At 33.0% G+C, this 18,300-nt stretch overlaps 1 long non-coding RNA gene across 2 annotated transcripts; it reads left to right on the top strand.

Annotated features, from left to right (window-relative positions):
* The first annotated feature begins 11,449 nt into the window (after nt 1-11,449).
* Nucleotides 11,450-13,365, top strand: LOC145616568 (uncharacterized). Of its 2 annotated transcripts, none has more exons than XR_014107661.1 (3): nt 11,450-11,628; nt 12,246-12,411; nt 13,051-13,365. It is a non-coding gene; the product is annotated as an uncharacterized LOC145616568 (long non-coding RNA). The 2 variants fall into 2 exon arrangements; XR_014107660.1 differs by having other exon boundaries at nt 12,808-13,365.
* The last annotated feature ends 4,935 nt before the right edge of the window (nt 13,366-18,300 follow it).

Below are 18,300 nucleotides of genomic sequence, written 5' to 3'. Positions count from 1 at the left end.
GGAAAACCCAAAAAAAGTAGAGCACAAAGGAAAATTGGTCTTCCTAAAATGAAAATGGTTAAAAATGGAGGGACCATAAGAAGCATGCATATGCATGTGAATTTATCTCTTCTGCTAAAATGAGTACCATATAATCAATCTACCCTTTTTCAGAACCCACTTTGCCCCAATCAATTACCCCATTTCACTAACATATTCCCCCTTTTCTCATTTCAAGTAACACCACATGCCCTCAATGTTTCCTTTTTTTTTTTTTTTTTTTTTAAAAAAAAAAAAAAAAATTTAAATATCCTCTACAATAATGCCTTGCAATTTTAAGTGAAGTAGAATTTTATCATACCTCACCAAATTCACCATCTATATGTAGTACGGAATAGTACTTGGTAATTTGGTATCTCGCATGAGATTAGGTCTAGTTGAGTTATACTCCCTCCGTTTTTAAATACTTGCTCCATTTATTTTTGTACTAAATTAAATTTAATTGAGTTTAATACCTTAGCTCTTTTGCGTACGGATTGATTACTAAAGAAACATTGCTTATAGATTTTATTTCTTCAAGTCTGATGTATTTTGTAGGTCTAGTATTATATTTTACTCATACATGAAATGAGTAAATTTTCTAATGCATTTTGATAGTTTTTCCTATCATTATCCTAGGATTCTTGAATGTGAGAACAATACTTCATTAATTTCAATCAAAAAACTAAAGACATGTACTGATGTACATAGTACAATAAATTAAATGACTCAACTAGCTTTAGCAAACAAAACTCATAAATTGACACAAATAAGTATTGGACCTACTATATAGCTCACCAGATCAATATAATTTCTTAAATTACATAATACTCCAATTTAAAGGCACATGTAAGAATAAATTAATCAATTTATGAAAAATTTACTCTAGTTATGATCATTTTCATCTCTCGTGACCTATTAAAGGTTTCATAATGATACAAATACACAAAAGATTTGGTTTGGAATTAATCATAACAAATAATCCTCTTCATAAAACAAAAAGAACAAATTAAAAAAATACGTAGTAATCAACATGACATAATCATTAAGAAGCATGGACATGATTATTATTAAACTCGTAATTAGTAAATTAGGTCTATCTAAACAGAGATCCACATGTGATTAGTAGATGAGGGAAAGTATATGGCTCCCACGAGGAGAGGAGCACATTTCACATCAAAGATTTGACCCGGTCTAATGTCCTTTTTAGCTAATTAATGCCTTTCATTTGTTAGGATCTGTAATCATTTTTTAATTGATTAATTAACCAGCTAGGATGGAACAAACGAAAAAAGAAATTGGCATCTAATCCAAAATTGCCTCTACCTAATGACAATCTTTTCCTTCCAAACATATATATACGAATTCCACCATTCTTATCCTTTGAGTATCCACAAATGGGACCTCATAGACTCCTAGTCCTCTTAATCTCATTATCGGATTTAAAGGTGTTTATCATTGCTAACTAGGTTAATTGGTTAAAGTTTTGTATGAATGGTGATCAAAACTTGGGATTAACATTTACATTATTGTCTTTGCAACACTCGCTGTATATATATAAAAAAAATAAAATAAAAAATAAAAAAAAATAAAGTTGAAACTAATGGTCATTTGATAGTAGAAAATTATAAAAATTAATTCTTAGTGTGTAGTTTTTAAATCAAAATTCAGATAATATATAGAGTTCTACATCGTACGGAGTATTAATTAGTAAAAACAATATTTTTCTCCTTTTTTCATTAAGTGTATTTTAAAAATTGTACCTCGATCTATACATGTGCAAAACCCTTTGTGATTTGTAGCATTTTATCACAATTAGGTCAAGTTTTGTTTGCTTTTTATACTTATTTCTTGAAATTAAAGTAAATAATAAGGCCAAATGAGGGTATATAAGTATATATGTAGAACAATTAACTTATGACAAGAGCTACGCATAGTTATAAGTTGGTTTAAATAAGTTAAGCTATGTTCAACAAGTTTAGTTAAGTGAAAATCAAGTGATCAGATACAACAATAGTCATAATTCACACTTTTATAAGAAATACTCCGTAATATAATGGAATTCTTGTAAGGGAATTGATGATTGATTATTATCTCATAAGTCTACTATGGCCATTTATTATTGGTTTTCTTTTTACATGACCATGCAACACATAATTCATCAAGCAATTCAAAATGAACAAATAATTCAACAGGACAAATATATGTGGTTTTTTTTGTTTTTTTTGAACAAGACTATATATGTGCGTTAAAAAAAAAAGACAATATATGACAACTTGATAAGCAAAACAACTAAATTTGATTTTCTAGACTATAACATCATACACACCTCATACCACATAACTTTAAAAATTGACCAAATTAAATCATTAAAGGAAGATCGAGACAATCTTTTAACAAAGGAAAAAATCACAATACATGTAGCATTATTTTACATACCTTAATCACAACCCTCATCTACAATTATTTAGAAATTAAGATAGTACTGTACAATAATTCTAAGGGTCTGTTCTCTTTAATTTATTTTCAGTTTAGTTTTTAATTTCCTTCTCTCATAAATATTAAGTTCAACTTGATTTAGTCAATCAGGCCCTAACCCTTCTCTCATAATAACCTTCTTGTTAAACCATATCAACAATATATATTACCCTTAAGCCTTTACCCCTATATATTATTCCCTCATACAAAAAATTTCCAAAAAAAAATGAAAAAGTTTCTCCAATCCAACCAACTTAACCACCTCGAAACCTAATTAACCTTTTATTTTCTCTCTCCTCTTTTTCTCTCTTCCCACAACCTCAAATTCCCTCTCTTTCATTTTTACATCTCCTTCTTCCCTTTACGTTACTCCCCATAACACAACCATTAACCATTTGCACTGCACCATTACCATCACCATCACCATCACCATCACCATCACCAACCTCAAATCTCCAGTAAATTAATGCGTTGATTTTCTGGGTTTCCCGGGTCGGGTCAATGTGGCCTTCTTCGTGGGTTAAATCATCATCATCCCCCAAAAAATCCAATAATAATAATAATACTCCTAAACACAAATTCAATTCCTCCGATTTCCGATGTTCTTCCTTTAAAGACATCGAAAATCTCTGCAACATCCAAGATTTCGACCTCGATTCCCCCCTTAAACGCCAACCCTCTGCCCCGACCCAAACCCGAACCGCCCGCTCCGTTTTCCACCGCGTTCGCACCGCTAACTCCCTCCTTCAACAATGGTCCAACAGATCCGACCCAACAACACCAACACCAACAACACCCGGCCCAAAAGAAGACGGCCCAAAACCACCCTCCTCCGAGGCCCGAATCGTGGTTTACTACACCAGTCTCCGGGTTATCCGGCCCACATTCGAAGCTTGCCGGTCAGTCATAGCAATACTACAAGGGTTCCAGGTTATCATAGATGAACGCGACATTTCAATGGATTTGGGCTTCATGTCGGAGCTCCGGGAACTACTCGGGTTAAAACCCGCTGAACAGCTGTCATTACCGAGAGTTTTCATTGGTGGAAGATACGTTGGTGGGGCCGATGAAGTTAAATATCTTAACGAAATCGGTGAACTCAAGAAGCTTGTTTCTGGGATACCACCGAAAAAGCCCGGCACGTGCGTCACGTGTGGTGGGTATAGATTTATCCTATGCGCCGATTGTAGCGGTAGTCATAAAATCTTCTCGGAAAAAATTGGGTTTCGATCTTGTTTGGTGTGCAATGAGAACGGTTTGATTAGATGTCCTGATTGTTCTTCGCCTCCTATCTACCGTCCGATTTTAGCTCCGATTAACGCCTGCTCATTTTCATAGAGAGGTCCAATTTTTTGGTTTAATTTTGGGTTTGTTTAGGGTCATTAGGGCCCAATTAGGTCCAATAGAAATTTTACATTTTGTTTGGATTTGGTTGGTTTTGTTATCTATGTGTTGTGTAAAGTTGATGATTACATAAATGGGAAAAAAGGAGTAGGATTTTTTGTTGAGATAAACTTTATATTATAATGTTTTTTATTGATAGTATTTATATAATGTAACAGTAATAATGACGATGATGGAAATAATGGAGGTTAGAATTAGGTGGGTTTGACAAATGTAGCATGTTTGGAAGGTTGAATTCTACTTGGTGTTGTTATTGATGAAACTGTGTTTGGTTGATAGTTAATGTTTGCACATTTTATATGAAAAAAGACTAAGCTGGGTTAGAGTTGTCCCTTTCATAACCATGAGTTACTTGCTGATGATAATGAATCATGTTGTGCGTTTTGTACTAGTACTACATGCATAACAATGATGTGTTGATCCATTTTTGACTTTTGTGGTGGTCATTTTTCAATGAGGTGCCTACTCTTTGTCATTTTATCTCTTGGGGGTATTCGAAAATAATTGTCGCATTGTCCCTACTAAAGAAAATACGAGTATGACAAGAGTTATTTAAAAGATTACTTGTAACTAGCGTTTTAATGTGATATTTTTTTTCCACACATAATAAATCACCTCGTATGATCTAAAATTATTGTTTCGGAATGTAGAAAGTTAGCTTTTTGCTTAATTTAAACTGTGTCTATTGATCACATAACGATAATTAGCAGATTAAGTGCGTTGAGGTATTGTGTTCTTAGTGACTTGTGTATGTGTGCTTTTGAGTAATTTGGTGACTTTAAGTGTTTTAGTTTTGTTTTCTCTTAGGGGATCATTGAGTTTATTTTTTGTTTTTCCTTCAATCGTGTATGAGCCTCAGCTCCACGTCTATGTTTGAAGCTCTGATTTGTTTCATCTACTATTAAGGTATTCGATTTCACAGAAAGAAACTCTCAAGCCATTGTATTCTGTGGTAGATCTTTTTGAGACAGCATAGTTAGCTTTGAATGTCTATAAGCTGTTGAGAGGATGCTTGAAACTGAATAAAGTAATATCTGCTTTCAACTGATACATCAGATGGGTTGATTTAAACAGAGTTTGCTATAAAATGCTTCATTTGACAGTATTGTGCTGCTCCTACCACATTGAGGTTTCATTTGGTGATTTTGCTGTGCTATTTGGGATGGCTATGAATTCACAGATTATCTGAATCCTGATGTAATGATTAGAGATCAACAATCGTAGATGAGTGATGAGGGGTTGGGTGATTATTGCTGTACTGATTACTGAATAGTAATTGATGAGTGTAGGTAAGAGTGGTGGTTTTGCTTGCATTTGCTTATTCCTAAAGCTTAAATGATGTGAACAGAATGTGGTGTACTGATGTACTCCATGAATGTTAAAATGCTCTTTGTTCATTCAATGTATGTAAGCATAAAGCTGATGGTGTTAGCTTCCACAATGTGATTCAATTGTAATTACAGCTCCTTTGGCTCCCCCTCCCTTCCCTGTTATTTCCGTGTTCAAAACTATAAATGAATAAGCTTATAAATGAACTTCAATGAGGTGTTTACGAGCATTATTGAGTCAAACATGTTGTGGTTCGAGCTTTGTTCAAGTTTTTTTTTTTTTTTTTTTTTTTTTTTTTTTTTTTTTTTTTTGTAATGTTCACTTTCATCAATGTCAAGTTTATTGTTTAAGCTTAAGATCTTAAGTCTATTTAAGGTGAATATATACCTAATTCATTTTTATTGAAAAACTTATTGTCACTCTGATACATGACAGTATAGCTGCAAGCATAGATTCTTTCTGAACCATGACTAGACTCGAAGAGCACAAGGTGTGTTCTTTGATTGATCTAGGACCCAACACATTCATAAGTGTGGCTAGCCCAAAATCAGCAAGGTAAGGCTAAAATCTAGGATCCAACAACACATTCATGGATTTGACATCCCCATGTAAGATTGCAGGCACACAGTCATGGTGCAAATAAGCAAGTGCATGAGCCCAATGAAGGAGAAAGCTTAAGCTCCCATTTGAGATTTGAGAGGTAATTATAGAACTTGTTAAAATCCCCACCCCAATAGCCGGACTATGTTCTTGTGGTGGATAGAGCCCAATGTCATGCCCCTATTTCATCTGACCACATCTTTATAAAGCTACGAGTATTTCCCCATCAGGCATAGCTACCTTGTACACAACTCCAGAGCTTCCTGTTCCTACATCAGCAGAAGTCAAGTTATTGATGACATCTTCTATTGAGGATTCCATCTTTTTGTAGAGAGTCGATTCCCAGGAGTCATCTTTAATCGAATTTTGATCAGCTATCCTATAGATTTAAGATGTTGGATATATTTAAGGAAATAAGGTTTTGTAGGCTTTGCCAGGATAGTCAAATTGCCAGTGATCTTGTAATGAGAAAGGTCAAGCAATGCTAGTCTAGTTTGCCCAGAGAATTGGGGTGGAAATGTGGAATCAGTTCTGTAAATTGGTTTTAGCTTGTAGCTAAGGTTTAAAAGAATTCTCCAATGCTAGGAAGTTGACCAAGTCATTTGGTATTTCCCCTGAAAACCCCGTATTTCCCAGGTCCAACAATTGTATTTTTGTTGCAGGACAAAATTTCAGCATGAATTTGAACAGAGATTTAGTAGTTAACTTGTTACAAAGATTAGACTTAGTCAACTCATTCATAGAGCCAATAGAAGGTGGCAATGTAACATCAAAACGTTTTGTTCTGCATACTGAAAGACTTATCTATCAAAGATGAAAAACAGAAAATTACTGCAAGCTTCCTCATCATACAATAGTTTCAAGCAATCTATCTACACTCTTTAAAAAGAGAGAAGTTCACGGCACTGTTCCTTATGAACAGTAGGCCAGTGCGCGGACAATACTACCCTCCAACTGGGGTTTTTTTTACGGTTCTGCCATCAATACCTTTTGCTGCTTTCCCTCACCATCACTCATTTCGCTCTCTCTCTTCCAACTCTCTTTCTGTCTCCCCCTTCACAGGACCGGATATATGGCGGCATGGCCTCCACTCCCTTTGTCAAGCTTTATCTTTCACCTTTCTTTTCTGAGAATTAAAGCAAGTTGAAGGTGAAGATCTCGACCCTCGTTTGGTTATGGTGGTTCACGCTTATCTGCGGGTATAATTGAAGTTACGGCGCGGGTTGATGTAAGGCAAAATGATGGCAGTCGAATATAATTTGTATAATATGCAGGTACTTAACCCTATTTTTTTGTTTAGTATTTGAATTGGAAGGAAGAGTTAATTTTGATGCGATTGTTTTAGGGTTTATTGCTTTTTGGGAGAAGGGTTTAATCTTTTGCTTATTTTGTTGTGAATTTCCTCTTTTTTTTTTTTCTGTGGTATTCGATTGTAATGAGGATGGAATTTTCTTTGTTTTTGTTGTGAAATTAATCTTGGTGCTAATAGAATCTTAATTTTTTGTCTACGAGGTGAAGAAGGCAGCAGAAAATTGATCCTCCACTAGGTTGAAGCTCTCTTTCCTCTATTATATTGAAGCAGCTTCTGAGGTATGTTAATACTTTTCTCAAAACCATAGAATATCAATTTCTCTTTTGGGTTTATCGTTAAGTTAATTGTGAGGAAAGTCAACTTTTGGTTGTTCTATGCCAAATTATTGAACTATGGCTGCAATTAGTGAAGCTATTAGAAATTGTAAAGGTCAATTTTGGTGCTGTAATTTTGATATGTATAATTTACTTTGATATTCTGAGGCGACAAGAATTAAGTGTGGTTTTGAGGTCTCCTTAGATTTTGTGGTTTTTAGGTCTCCTTTAATGATTTTGTACTTATTGTTTGAAATTTGGTGTGTTTTGATTTTAGGGTTTAATTGGGGTTCTGACTTTATTTTGGGATGTAGATGGGACTACATCAATTTAAGGTGAGTAATAATGGGGATTACATCTATGTGGAGAAGCTCAAGTATTTAAACTTTGCCATAGGTTATAGTCATCATGGGGCACTGGTATGGTGGTGTTCATATTGTGTAGTTTGAGTTATGGTTCCTGGTAACTTAAATCAATCCCATACTCAAACTAAATGACAGAGGGAGTATGAGTTAGAAACGTTTGAAGCCTAAACAATTCCGTAAAGCTAAGAAGAGTCCTGCATATGTTTATGTTCTAGGCTTTCATAAACTTTAATTTGAGCATTCTGGTTTTGGTCTGTGCTCCGCAACACAGGGAAGTAAACAGCTTAAAGCGTTTGGGGGGCAGAGAGAGAAAGTGTGTTTGTGTTTTGACTTTTTGAGGCAACAAAGTGATTAATATGGGCGATAAAGAGTGGAGAGTGGATGGACGGCAATATCTTGGTGAAATTTCTTCTTTGTGCTTTCTTCACGTCCCTTCTCATTTCTCCTCTTCTTGCTGGTACCTCCCCTTCTTCCCTTCTTTGACCTTTTTTTACCTTTTTTTAAAAAAAATAAAATAAAATTTTATCAGTTGATGCTTATATTACTATGTTGTATGTACTTGCATAGGTTTTTTCAATTAGGTTTTCCCATAATGTACTTGTTCTTCTGCTCTAATTATCAATTAACTTATGATCACTGATTAACTGCAAGTATATGATATCTACGTTCAAACTTATCTTGAAGATGATCTTGATATAGGAGCTAGACTTCTTTTTTTTTTTTTTTTTGAAATTAGTTTAATTTATTTGTGTGATCATCATGCAACCAAACGTGTCGTATGAAATGCAATTTTACTTCTATAATTTCCCCCTGTCTACACGTTTCACTGTCAACAAGCTTATTTACCAAGCTGTTCTGAAGAAATTTACCCAATTAAACAGTTTTATATAATTGGCTCGTGTTTGACTCACTGTAAATAATTTGGATAGCCATGACTTAAGAGGAATTGCTCTGTCCTTATCCATCTCCTCCTAATTATTTTTGTCCATATAGTTTATCTTATACTCATACATTAGATTCTTTATCGCATTGTGTAGGATGGTTTATCTTTTGCTGAAGAGGGATGTCATTTTCTTCCAGTTGGCTGTAATGATAATTCTACTCTTAAATGGGATGTCTTGACACCAAAATTCATCTTTGAAGTTATATGTCCAGGTGAGTAACAATCTATATACCGTCCTTTGACTACATTTTTATGAAAAGCAAGTACCCCACTATCATTATTTGACATTGCAGTATGTCAGAAGTTCCATTGTCTCTCTTAATCAGTTTTTATTTGTTGTCTTTTCCTGTTAGCGACCCTATATTTGTCTTGTTTGAAACAACAACAAAAAAAAAAAAAAAAAAAGATGTACTGATCCAAGTGTAAAACAGTTGTTTTTTTTTTCTTAAACCTTACATGAAAGATATGTAGTAATCTCTAATTGTGGTTGTAAATCACAGCATTGTTTCATAAATTTAATTTCAATTTGATGTTATTGACAACTTGTTTTCGGTCTGTAGAGAGGTGTCGTGTACTCTATGAAATCTGGGGTCATAATTTTATAGCTCTCCTTATTGCCTCTGGTACTGTTTTTAATGACGTAACCCTTGCTTGTCATTAATTGTTGATGTGTGTGTGTGTGTGTCTTGTTTTCTTCTATAATGCGCTTATCAAATTAAGTGGTTGGTCAAACGCATGCAATTTCATCAACACTCAACCTTTGATTTGGCTCTGTTATTAATCTATTTGTTGGTTTGGTATGTCAGATTGTTGTATGAATATTGGTCACAACCTTCAACAAATGCTGGTCAAGACCTTATTGTGATGGCTGATGAGATTTTCTGAAACTAATTGTCCTATCGATTGTTTCTACTGTAAAGTTGAGATTATTTCCAAACTTGCTGGTCACCAGGGTTCTAGCTATACATAAACTGTCATGATTAGGCTTTTTATCTTGTTTTTTTTTTCCTTCTCTCAATCATTAATTGATATATAAAAGCTGAATGACATCATTATTGAAATATTTGGCATATTTATTTTAACAAGCGAATTTGTTGCTTATATCTTCTATGTGCAATAATGATGATTTTATATATCCAATTAAGGGGTCTTCTTTGGCAAAGTATTGAAATATCAGTCATATTTAATAAATTAAGAGGTATTAACGAGCAAATTTGTTGCTAAAAATAATCTGTGCGCAACTTATGCTGATATAAAAATCAAGCATGAAGAAATTATGTGATTTTTTGAGCTAATATAACACATAGTTCAGTCATTTTGGTTACTTATCTGTTGCCTTTTTGAGCTGAATCAAGCCCTCAAACCAATTTGATAAATTTTGTGGATATTGGAGTCAACCTCGATACATATGCATGATATCTTCTGAAAAACTTTGCATTTAACTACATCAAAGAAATCAGTTGATAAAATGTTTTTTCTTTTTTAAATAGATTTTTGTGTTAATTATGACGTACATTTTATTTAAAACAAACAATGATTAAGTTCCCGAATTTTTAATTGTGCAGGTAAAGTGTAAAGAACTATTTTCTAGAGAGCTGCCACCGCTTGATGGTTACTGTGTTGTGAAACTTCTGCCTAGATGTTTAACTTTGGAGGAGATTAAGCTGTTTAGATGACTGTAGCTTGTTGTGGCTGTAGAAAGAAAATTAATATGTTATTAACTTGTGTTACGACATTTTTTGCAGGTCAGAAAGTATTGTTGCAGGGATGTCGAGAGCTGGAAAACCAGCCAAGGAACAAGCAACAGATAACTCTATTCTAGATCAAATTCGTAAGGTGTTGTTTTCTTTTGACCCCTTTGCCGGCTTCTCTAGAATATCATTACGAGTCATTGAAGAACTCAACAAATTAGCGTTGATCATGCATTAGGGTGTCATAGCTTCTAAATCTATTGATCATACATGAAAAGATTTAAGGTATAGAATGTTGGCTACGTAGTATATCCTCTTTGACTAGGATGAGTGTTGGATAACTGCTTATTGGAGTAAGGATGTTGTAGCTTGTAAAAAACTGAATATCGTGTTTGCAGAGCTGGCTAATGGGGACAAATTATCCAACTACGCAAGTCACCATTTCTTGAGTTCTACTTTTTAAAATTAAAGTAGTAATATATATATTTCAAGGGGGGAATTTACTTTTCAAATTTTTTTTTCTTATTTTCATAAATAAGGTTTTCCTTTTATTTGTTTATTGTTATGAGTAAGGCAGAATCCCAAAAAAAATAAGGCAAAATATCAATTTTAAGTATAAAGTTATATTTAAGAGAACAATACTCCCGTCATTTCAAGAAAAATGTAATTGTTTGGAGTATGGGGAGAGACCATGACAAGGCCCATGTTCTAATCCCTCCCCAAGAAACCATATCAATTGAAGCACATAGTAATCTGTTCACAGCTCACCCATCTTCACAACTGCTTCTCCTATCTTATTTTTGCTTACTTGCTCCCTTTTGCCTCTTTTATAACTTCTAGGATCACTCATTTAAATGTCTCAATTTATTTGTAGTTTTATATCAACTTTTGTACTAAAATTATGCTGTGAAATTTCCGTGTTGGCATGCTTTTTTGTCATGTAAGTTATTTTTATTATTTTTTTGTTGCCTCTTCCTGCCCTTATTGTTGTTTTTTTTGCCGCAAAAAAAAAAAAGTACACATGTAGGTAAGATACATTGGTGTCTCAAATGAAAGCTCTCAATTAGGTTGTTATGGGCTTATGGAGTTGTCCATGCAACAAAGGTTGGAGGACTTCCAAAGATCATGAGAATTTAGAACTGCTACAATCTATTCACATGATGTTGGTTTGAAGGTAAGCTTACCACTTTTATCTCCAGTTTTTTATAACCTTTGCCTTCTCTTTTGATTTTGATAGGGTGACTCGTTATTTGTTCACATTATCTAAGTATGCTCTTGTTATTTAATTAGTAGTTATAGTGATTTCTAATATGAGCTTGTTCTTGCTTTCGTCCAGTCCACATACGTGGTAATTCAAATTAAGCGTGTTGCACATACATATGATGTTTTTGCATATTTGCCCCATTCCTATCAGTAGAAATGCATCATTATTGACCCTTGTGGCTCTTCACTGTTCTTTTCCTGCCTTGACCTGTTTTATGAAATTTGAGACTATGAGCACCAATATCTAATATCATGTTCAGCATGCCTATTCTAATTAAAAACAACCTACATGCAACAGCTATGTGCCTATGTTTGGGTACATATCTAAGTGTGATTTCGAGGCATTAATGAATCCTATTGAGTGTTCCTTCCCACGTGGACTATCCTTAATGCTTTGGTCTATTGTTAGTTATTTAGCTCTATTATGAGAGCTTTAAAACTATGACCACCCTTAACCCTCAGAAGATAAATTGCGCTTAGAACTTATCACTCATAACAGTAACTTTCATTCTTATTTTGTTCATGTAGGGAAGATGACTTTATGATATGGAACCCTTTTGAGCTAACAAGGTAGGAGAAACCACTAATGAAGCTGAAGAAAAGAACAGCAGCAGAAAGCTCTAAAGTTGTATTCTCTCCCTTGGTTGAAAAGTGTATCCTGAAAAACCATCATCGTGTAAACAGTTGAATGCAGGTGAGTATCACAATCTACTTCTCCTATATTCTGCATTATGGCACAAATATTATCATAAACAGATTTTTAGGTGATTGTTTTTTTTACCAAAAAAATTGGGTATATTCCTTCAGCCTCTATAATTTTCTGAATTTATGGACTTCATCTGCTATTTAACTGGTTTGTTTAGTTTCGACTGGTCTGTTTGGTTCGAATTTCTTTATCGTGGTTGTTTGGGTGTGATTTTATTAGAGTTGTGTTGCGATTTTCGTTAGGTATTTCCTGTGTGATTTAGGGTGTATTGAGCATTTGAGCGTATTTTAAACATATTACTGCACTCTTTATTTCTCCCATGTTTCTTGCTGCTATTGTTTTCTTGTGCATTTATTCTAACATTTGTATGTGACCACTATGCAGAGGAATACAGGGTTAAGACCCTTGCAGCAGTTCACTAATGAAGATATCAAGCAAGCGCACTTCCAACTCTAAATGATAATTTAAGATTAGAAAGTTGTAGTCCCACTTTACATTATGTCAAATGTCGATTAATAGTCCCAAAATCTTTTACTACTTGCTTTTGTGTACTGTGTTTGATGGGATTTTTCTCTAATATCAATATCCATTAGGTGTGATGAATTAATTTGTTCAAATCTAATGCAGGACAATGGAGGGACATGAGTGTAGCAATCCAAGACTTTAGGGACAGATTAAGGTCTCCGAAGCCAAAGCCTATTCAAGATGCCCCTGCTATTTCTTTAGCCCCCCATGCAGCTGGCTCCTGTTTCTTCTCGTGCCTGTCGTACATTGATGGCTAATCAAGTGAAGGATGCCTTTTTTGTATTATTATTTTTATTATAATCTTAATATACACTTTATAATTGCAATGATAAAACATACACAAGAATATGTCAGGCATCAAAGAATAGACTTTTGAATTTGATGTTACCAAAATGGTTTTCATAGATTATAACAGGAGAATTTAGTGCTTTAGGTATTTAGTTGGCTATAAATTTGTTAGCTTCTATTTGGCTTATTTTAACAATATTGTTAGCTTTAAGTAAGTGCTTCAGGTATTTTGTTACATTTTTTTTTTTTTTTGGAATTTTAATTCGGTGTTTGTGACTTTTTTCTTTGGTCGAGTATTAAATACAGGATTGTACTTGTTATAATAAAATAATTTAATACAGGATTTGATGCAGATATTCTGGTGACTCCAAATGCTTTGGTTTTTGGAAATTGAATAGTGAATTTGTGAGTTGTGCTTAGTATCTATGTCACAACATGCATATGTTCATTTATTTGTGAATTACATGGAACCATGAAAGGAGAGTGATGGAATGAGTAAGCAATGGGGAAAGGGCTAAGTGGGATAAGAAATAGAGTTGCCACTTTTCGAGTTATGATGATAGAGAGAATTCGATGGATGTGCATTCAACATATTTTTGTTAGACGAATCAATAATTTGCGAAATTGCATATTTGTTTGGTTTTGTATACAATGCCTTTGTTAAGGTGATATAGTAAATACAAGATTTGAAATGGATGGATTTGTTTGACGTGAAATTAATTATTTTAGGACTATAATTTTTATTTTAGCAATCAAAATTCAAACTACTCTATTTCATACCCATATAGAGGGTTAAGATTTCAAAAGACGGTTTCTAATACAAAGTGTATAATATTCTTCATTTTGCGTTGATCAATTTCCATAGCAAATTTTTTATTACTAAATAACAGCAATTGTCACACCATCCTATTAATGTCACCTCAAATGAATACGATGAATTTTTTTGTTGGTTATTATGAGTAGTTGTTACACTTCTATATTGGATGATACACATGTTATATATGGGTTTGCAATATTTTAGAGAGAGAGAGAGAATTCGGGTAATTAGCTTAGGAGAAAGAGATCACTTAAGAAACAATTAGTTTACGAAAACACAATAAGCTTAGGAAGAGACTAAATAAAATGATGGAGAGAGGGAAAGAGAGAGAACACTTTTAAAATAAGAGCAATTAGCTTCGAATTGTGCAATTAGCTTAGGAAACGGTTTACTAAAATAATGGATCACTAAAGCTAATTAATCAATTGAGAGAGAGTATGCACTAGCTTCCCAAAGATCACTTGCAAAAGAGAGCAAAAGAGAGCCTACTTAAAAAAACATTATTTGATATGGACCACTAAGAAATAATCACTTAAGAAGATAAGAGAAATTAGCTTAATATAACGATCACTAGGAAAGAGAGAGATAGACCACTTAATTAAGAAAGTTCACTTAAGAAATTCAATTCAATTAGTTTAGGGGGAGAGAGAGACCACTTAAAATAGATCACTTAAGAAAATTAGGGTAATTAGCTTTGGAGAAAGAAAGACCACTTAAGAATATAGGTCGGACAATTAGCTTCGGAAAAGGTTTAATAAAATGCTTAAGAACGATAAAGAACACTTTAAAAAATTATAGCAATTATTTAAAAATACAAATGACTGCCTTATCTTACACCATCCTTAATCCTTTTGCCATCAGTTATAGCAAACTTTTCAAAATTGTCTATATATTATTCTACAGTTTACGGTCAACCTTTGTATTTGCCAAAGCATAACTAAATAAAATCACATAAATTCATAATTCGTGACGAACAAATAACTAATCAAATATAGCATACTTTAGGTTACTTTTTTCTAATATGATGATTTGACTTACTTATTTCTAATACGATGATTTAAGTTACATATTTTTAATATGATAATTTAGATTTTAATGTTTTCATTTTACATTGACTTTAATAATTTAAATGCATACAAAATTTAGACAATACGCAAACATAATTAACAAGTAACAATACCACTACATACATAATTTACAGACAATTATCACCGCCATTGGAGGACCGCGCACGTAGCACGCGGGGCCACAACTAGTTTAGAAAAAAGTAACCAATGTACCATGTCAGTGAATTCATCATCCTCATTATAATACTTGTACTGTTGTACATAGTATAGATTGCTAGGGCCGATAGTTTAAAAACTACGAGTATTTATTTTAACTTCTTGTATATAATACGAGTACGATTGTGTCACACATATATGATGGAAAAAAAATGGTAAAGATAAATATTATATGAAAATAAATATAGAAATTCGTGAATAGGAAAGGAAGAAGGTAAATAATTAGGTTTGGTACCTTGATTAAGTTAGGTTAATCCCTATGAGAGCATCAATTTGATCGACATATTTGCTAATGCATAACTTTGACTAGTGATATCTTTAATAATCAAAAGTGTAAATTTATTACGGAGTATTAAAAAGTTTACTCCGTAAATTTTTTGCTGTTTTTTTTTTTTTTTTTTTTTTTTTTTTTTTGCAAATTATGTTCTACATCGTTAATTAGTGTTTGTGCAATTCTGACTTACCAAGTTTAGTTTAATTCTTATGTTGGGGACTATATGCCTTCATTTCAGGCAATTTGATCAATTTTAGGTTATGGTATACTGGTATGTTTTTTTTTTTTTTTAGAACATCCCGAGTCAAAATTACTGGAAATGGTTGAACCTTTTTCATCAATATTAACAATAATTTGTGTGTTGTCTATCCACTGATCCAAGCAGATTAAGCTCTTAAGGTCTGATAATTTATTTTGTGTTAAGAGATAGGGATGTTGATTTTTAAGACATTAAGGATGTTGAACCTTTTTCATTTTCGTTCGTTTATGTGGCCCACGATTTTAGTTTGGGCAGCCCATAAGTGGCAAGTAAAGAAGCCCAATAACATAGGCCAACTGTCAATATACTTTTCCTCATCTATCTATACTAATATATTAAAAGGCGTTCCTAAAAACGTCTCTACGCCACGTAGACCCTCTCACTATGCCACGTCACTCACTCAACTCCTTATTACGCCACGTCATCCACTCAATTTCTCAATGTGCCACATCATCTGCACTACCAAAAATACTTTATGTCGTCTCAACTATATTAAAAAAATATATATGGATGAAAAGGTTCGAACCCTTGACCTCTTTGAAGAAATGTTATTGTTTAACCATCTAGACAAATTGTTGGTTATGCTTTAATGTTTCACACTAAATAGTATTATACCATAAAAGTATTGAATATACATACTACATACACACTATTAAATGCTCTTAAAAATTAGCACTTGCACACTACAAAAGTAGTATCACGGGGCAACGCCCGTGCTACTCACTAGTTTGTTTTTGAATGATTGTTGATTTTAGGCTAAGTTAGACTTATACATTATACTTATACAACACGTCGTTTTCTTGGTGGATCTAACATAGATGGCATGTATGATTAATTTGTTTCTCTTAGTTTCAACGTCTAATATCATATGATTTATATCACATGGAGACTATGTCATAGAGTATTAGAATCTATGGGAATGACACATTGCACCTTTCATTTTTCTTTTAAGGACATTGCACCTTTCATTTGATCGACTAAGTAAATAGTAGTTGGTAGTCTAGATATATTGATATGAAATATTTCATCCAATCATAATTATCATGTTTTTAAGAATTTTCTCATAAATTAACTTTCATTTTTATAAGAGTTATGTAGTGAGGTGAATAGGTGATATGCCGTTCTGGTTTTTAATGCGTGGAGTAATAAGTAAAGTAAAGGACACTTGTGAAAACTTATTTTGAATAAAAATGAAATTAGGCTAATATTTAAGGAGACAAACGAAAAAATACAATAAAGTATACATGTTCTAATATTCATAAAGATTTTTGTATTCTTTATGGTAGCGCATCCTAGCCCTTTTATATGTACTAGGGTATCCTACGCGCGCGATGCGCGCGGAGGGGCTAGCTCTTGCGGAGAAGTTGTATTGGCGTGTATTTACACCTTTGGTTAGGGTGGTAGACCTGGTAATTTTAATACTGACTATTTGATTTATGTGCATATGTGGTGAATTTGTAGAATTATAAGAAAGCCACCAAAATCTTTTAAGACAATTATTTTTTAAATCCTCAAAAGTTTGATAGTGTTATATCAAAATTATTATTATTATATAATATTTGATTGTTTTCCATCCCTTCATATTTTAAGCGGGCATTGTTAGTTTAGAACTCTTAATTATTGTGCATGTTTCAATAGTACTGAATATAATATTTCTATCGTGTTTTTCTTCAAATGAATTTTTTTGTGAGCTTTGGTCATGTGGAGTAATAATATGTAAACAAGTTCTTTAATGTTCTACGATGACCATCTAATATCTATATCAATACTAAAGCAATAGCCAATTAGTTATATTTTTCATCTTAAATTCTCTTCATAATTAATACCATTTTTTTCTACCACCGATTTCCCTTGATTTTAGGATATTTAGTTCTTTATACCTCTTGATAACATACGCCTGCTCAAATATCACCAAACTATTTAATATATGAATCCCATTCAAATTATATGATGGATGTTGTTTATATGTAGACTTAAAAAGCTAATAAACCACATAGTGAGGGATAACTCAAGTGGTTAGAGCTCCCCTCCCGGTCCAATAGATCTTTGGATCGATTCTCATCATTCGCCCTTGTGGCTCTCTAAACACCAAAACAAAGCTAATAAACCTTAACAATAGTTGCAATTAAAAAAAGACAAGAATTTTTTTTTTTTTTTTTTTTTTTTTTTTGGGGGGGGGGGGGATAATAAGTTAGTAGGATTTTATTCCAAATCAAAGTTCGCAAGAGTCAAGAGACTTTGCGGAAATAAGAAGAGCAACTATGAAAAAGTAAAAATAAACAGTCACTTGGTAATAAACCGTTTCATTGTACATACAAATTTTTTCTTTTTAAATAATAATACTAATAATAATAATATCATATAAGTGTAAAGCATTAGAATTTTTTTATTTTAAAAAAAATCATTACAAATTATTTGTTAACAAAAACAA

This window comes from Chenopodium album, chromosome 26 (assembly GCF_948465745.1).
Source record: "Chenopodium album chromosome 26, dcCheAlbu1.1, whole genome shotgun sequence".
Taxonomy (NCBI): Eukaryota; Viridiplantae; Streptophyta; class Magnoliopsida; order Caryophyllales; family Amaranthaceae; genus Chenopodium; species Chenopodium album.
The sequence above is the reverse complement of the archived record's forward strand: the minus strand, read 5'-3'. Positions and strand labels throughout refer to the sequence as shown.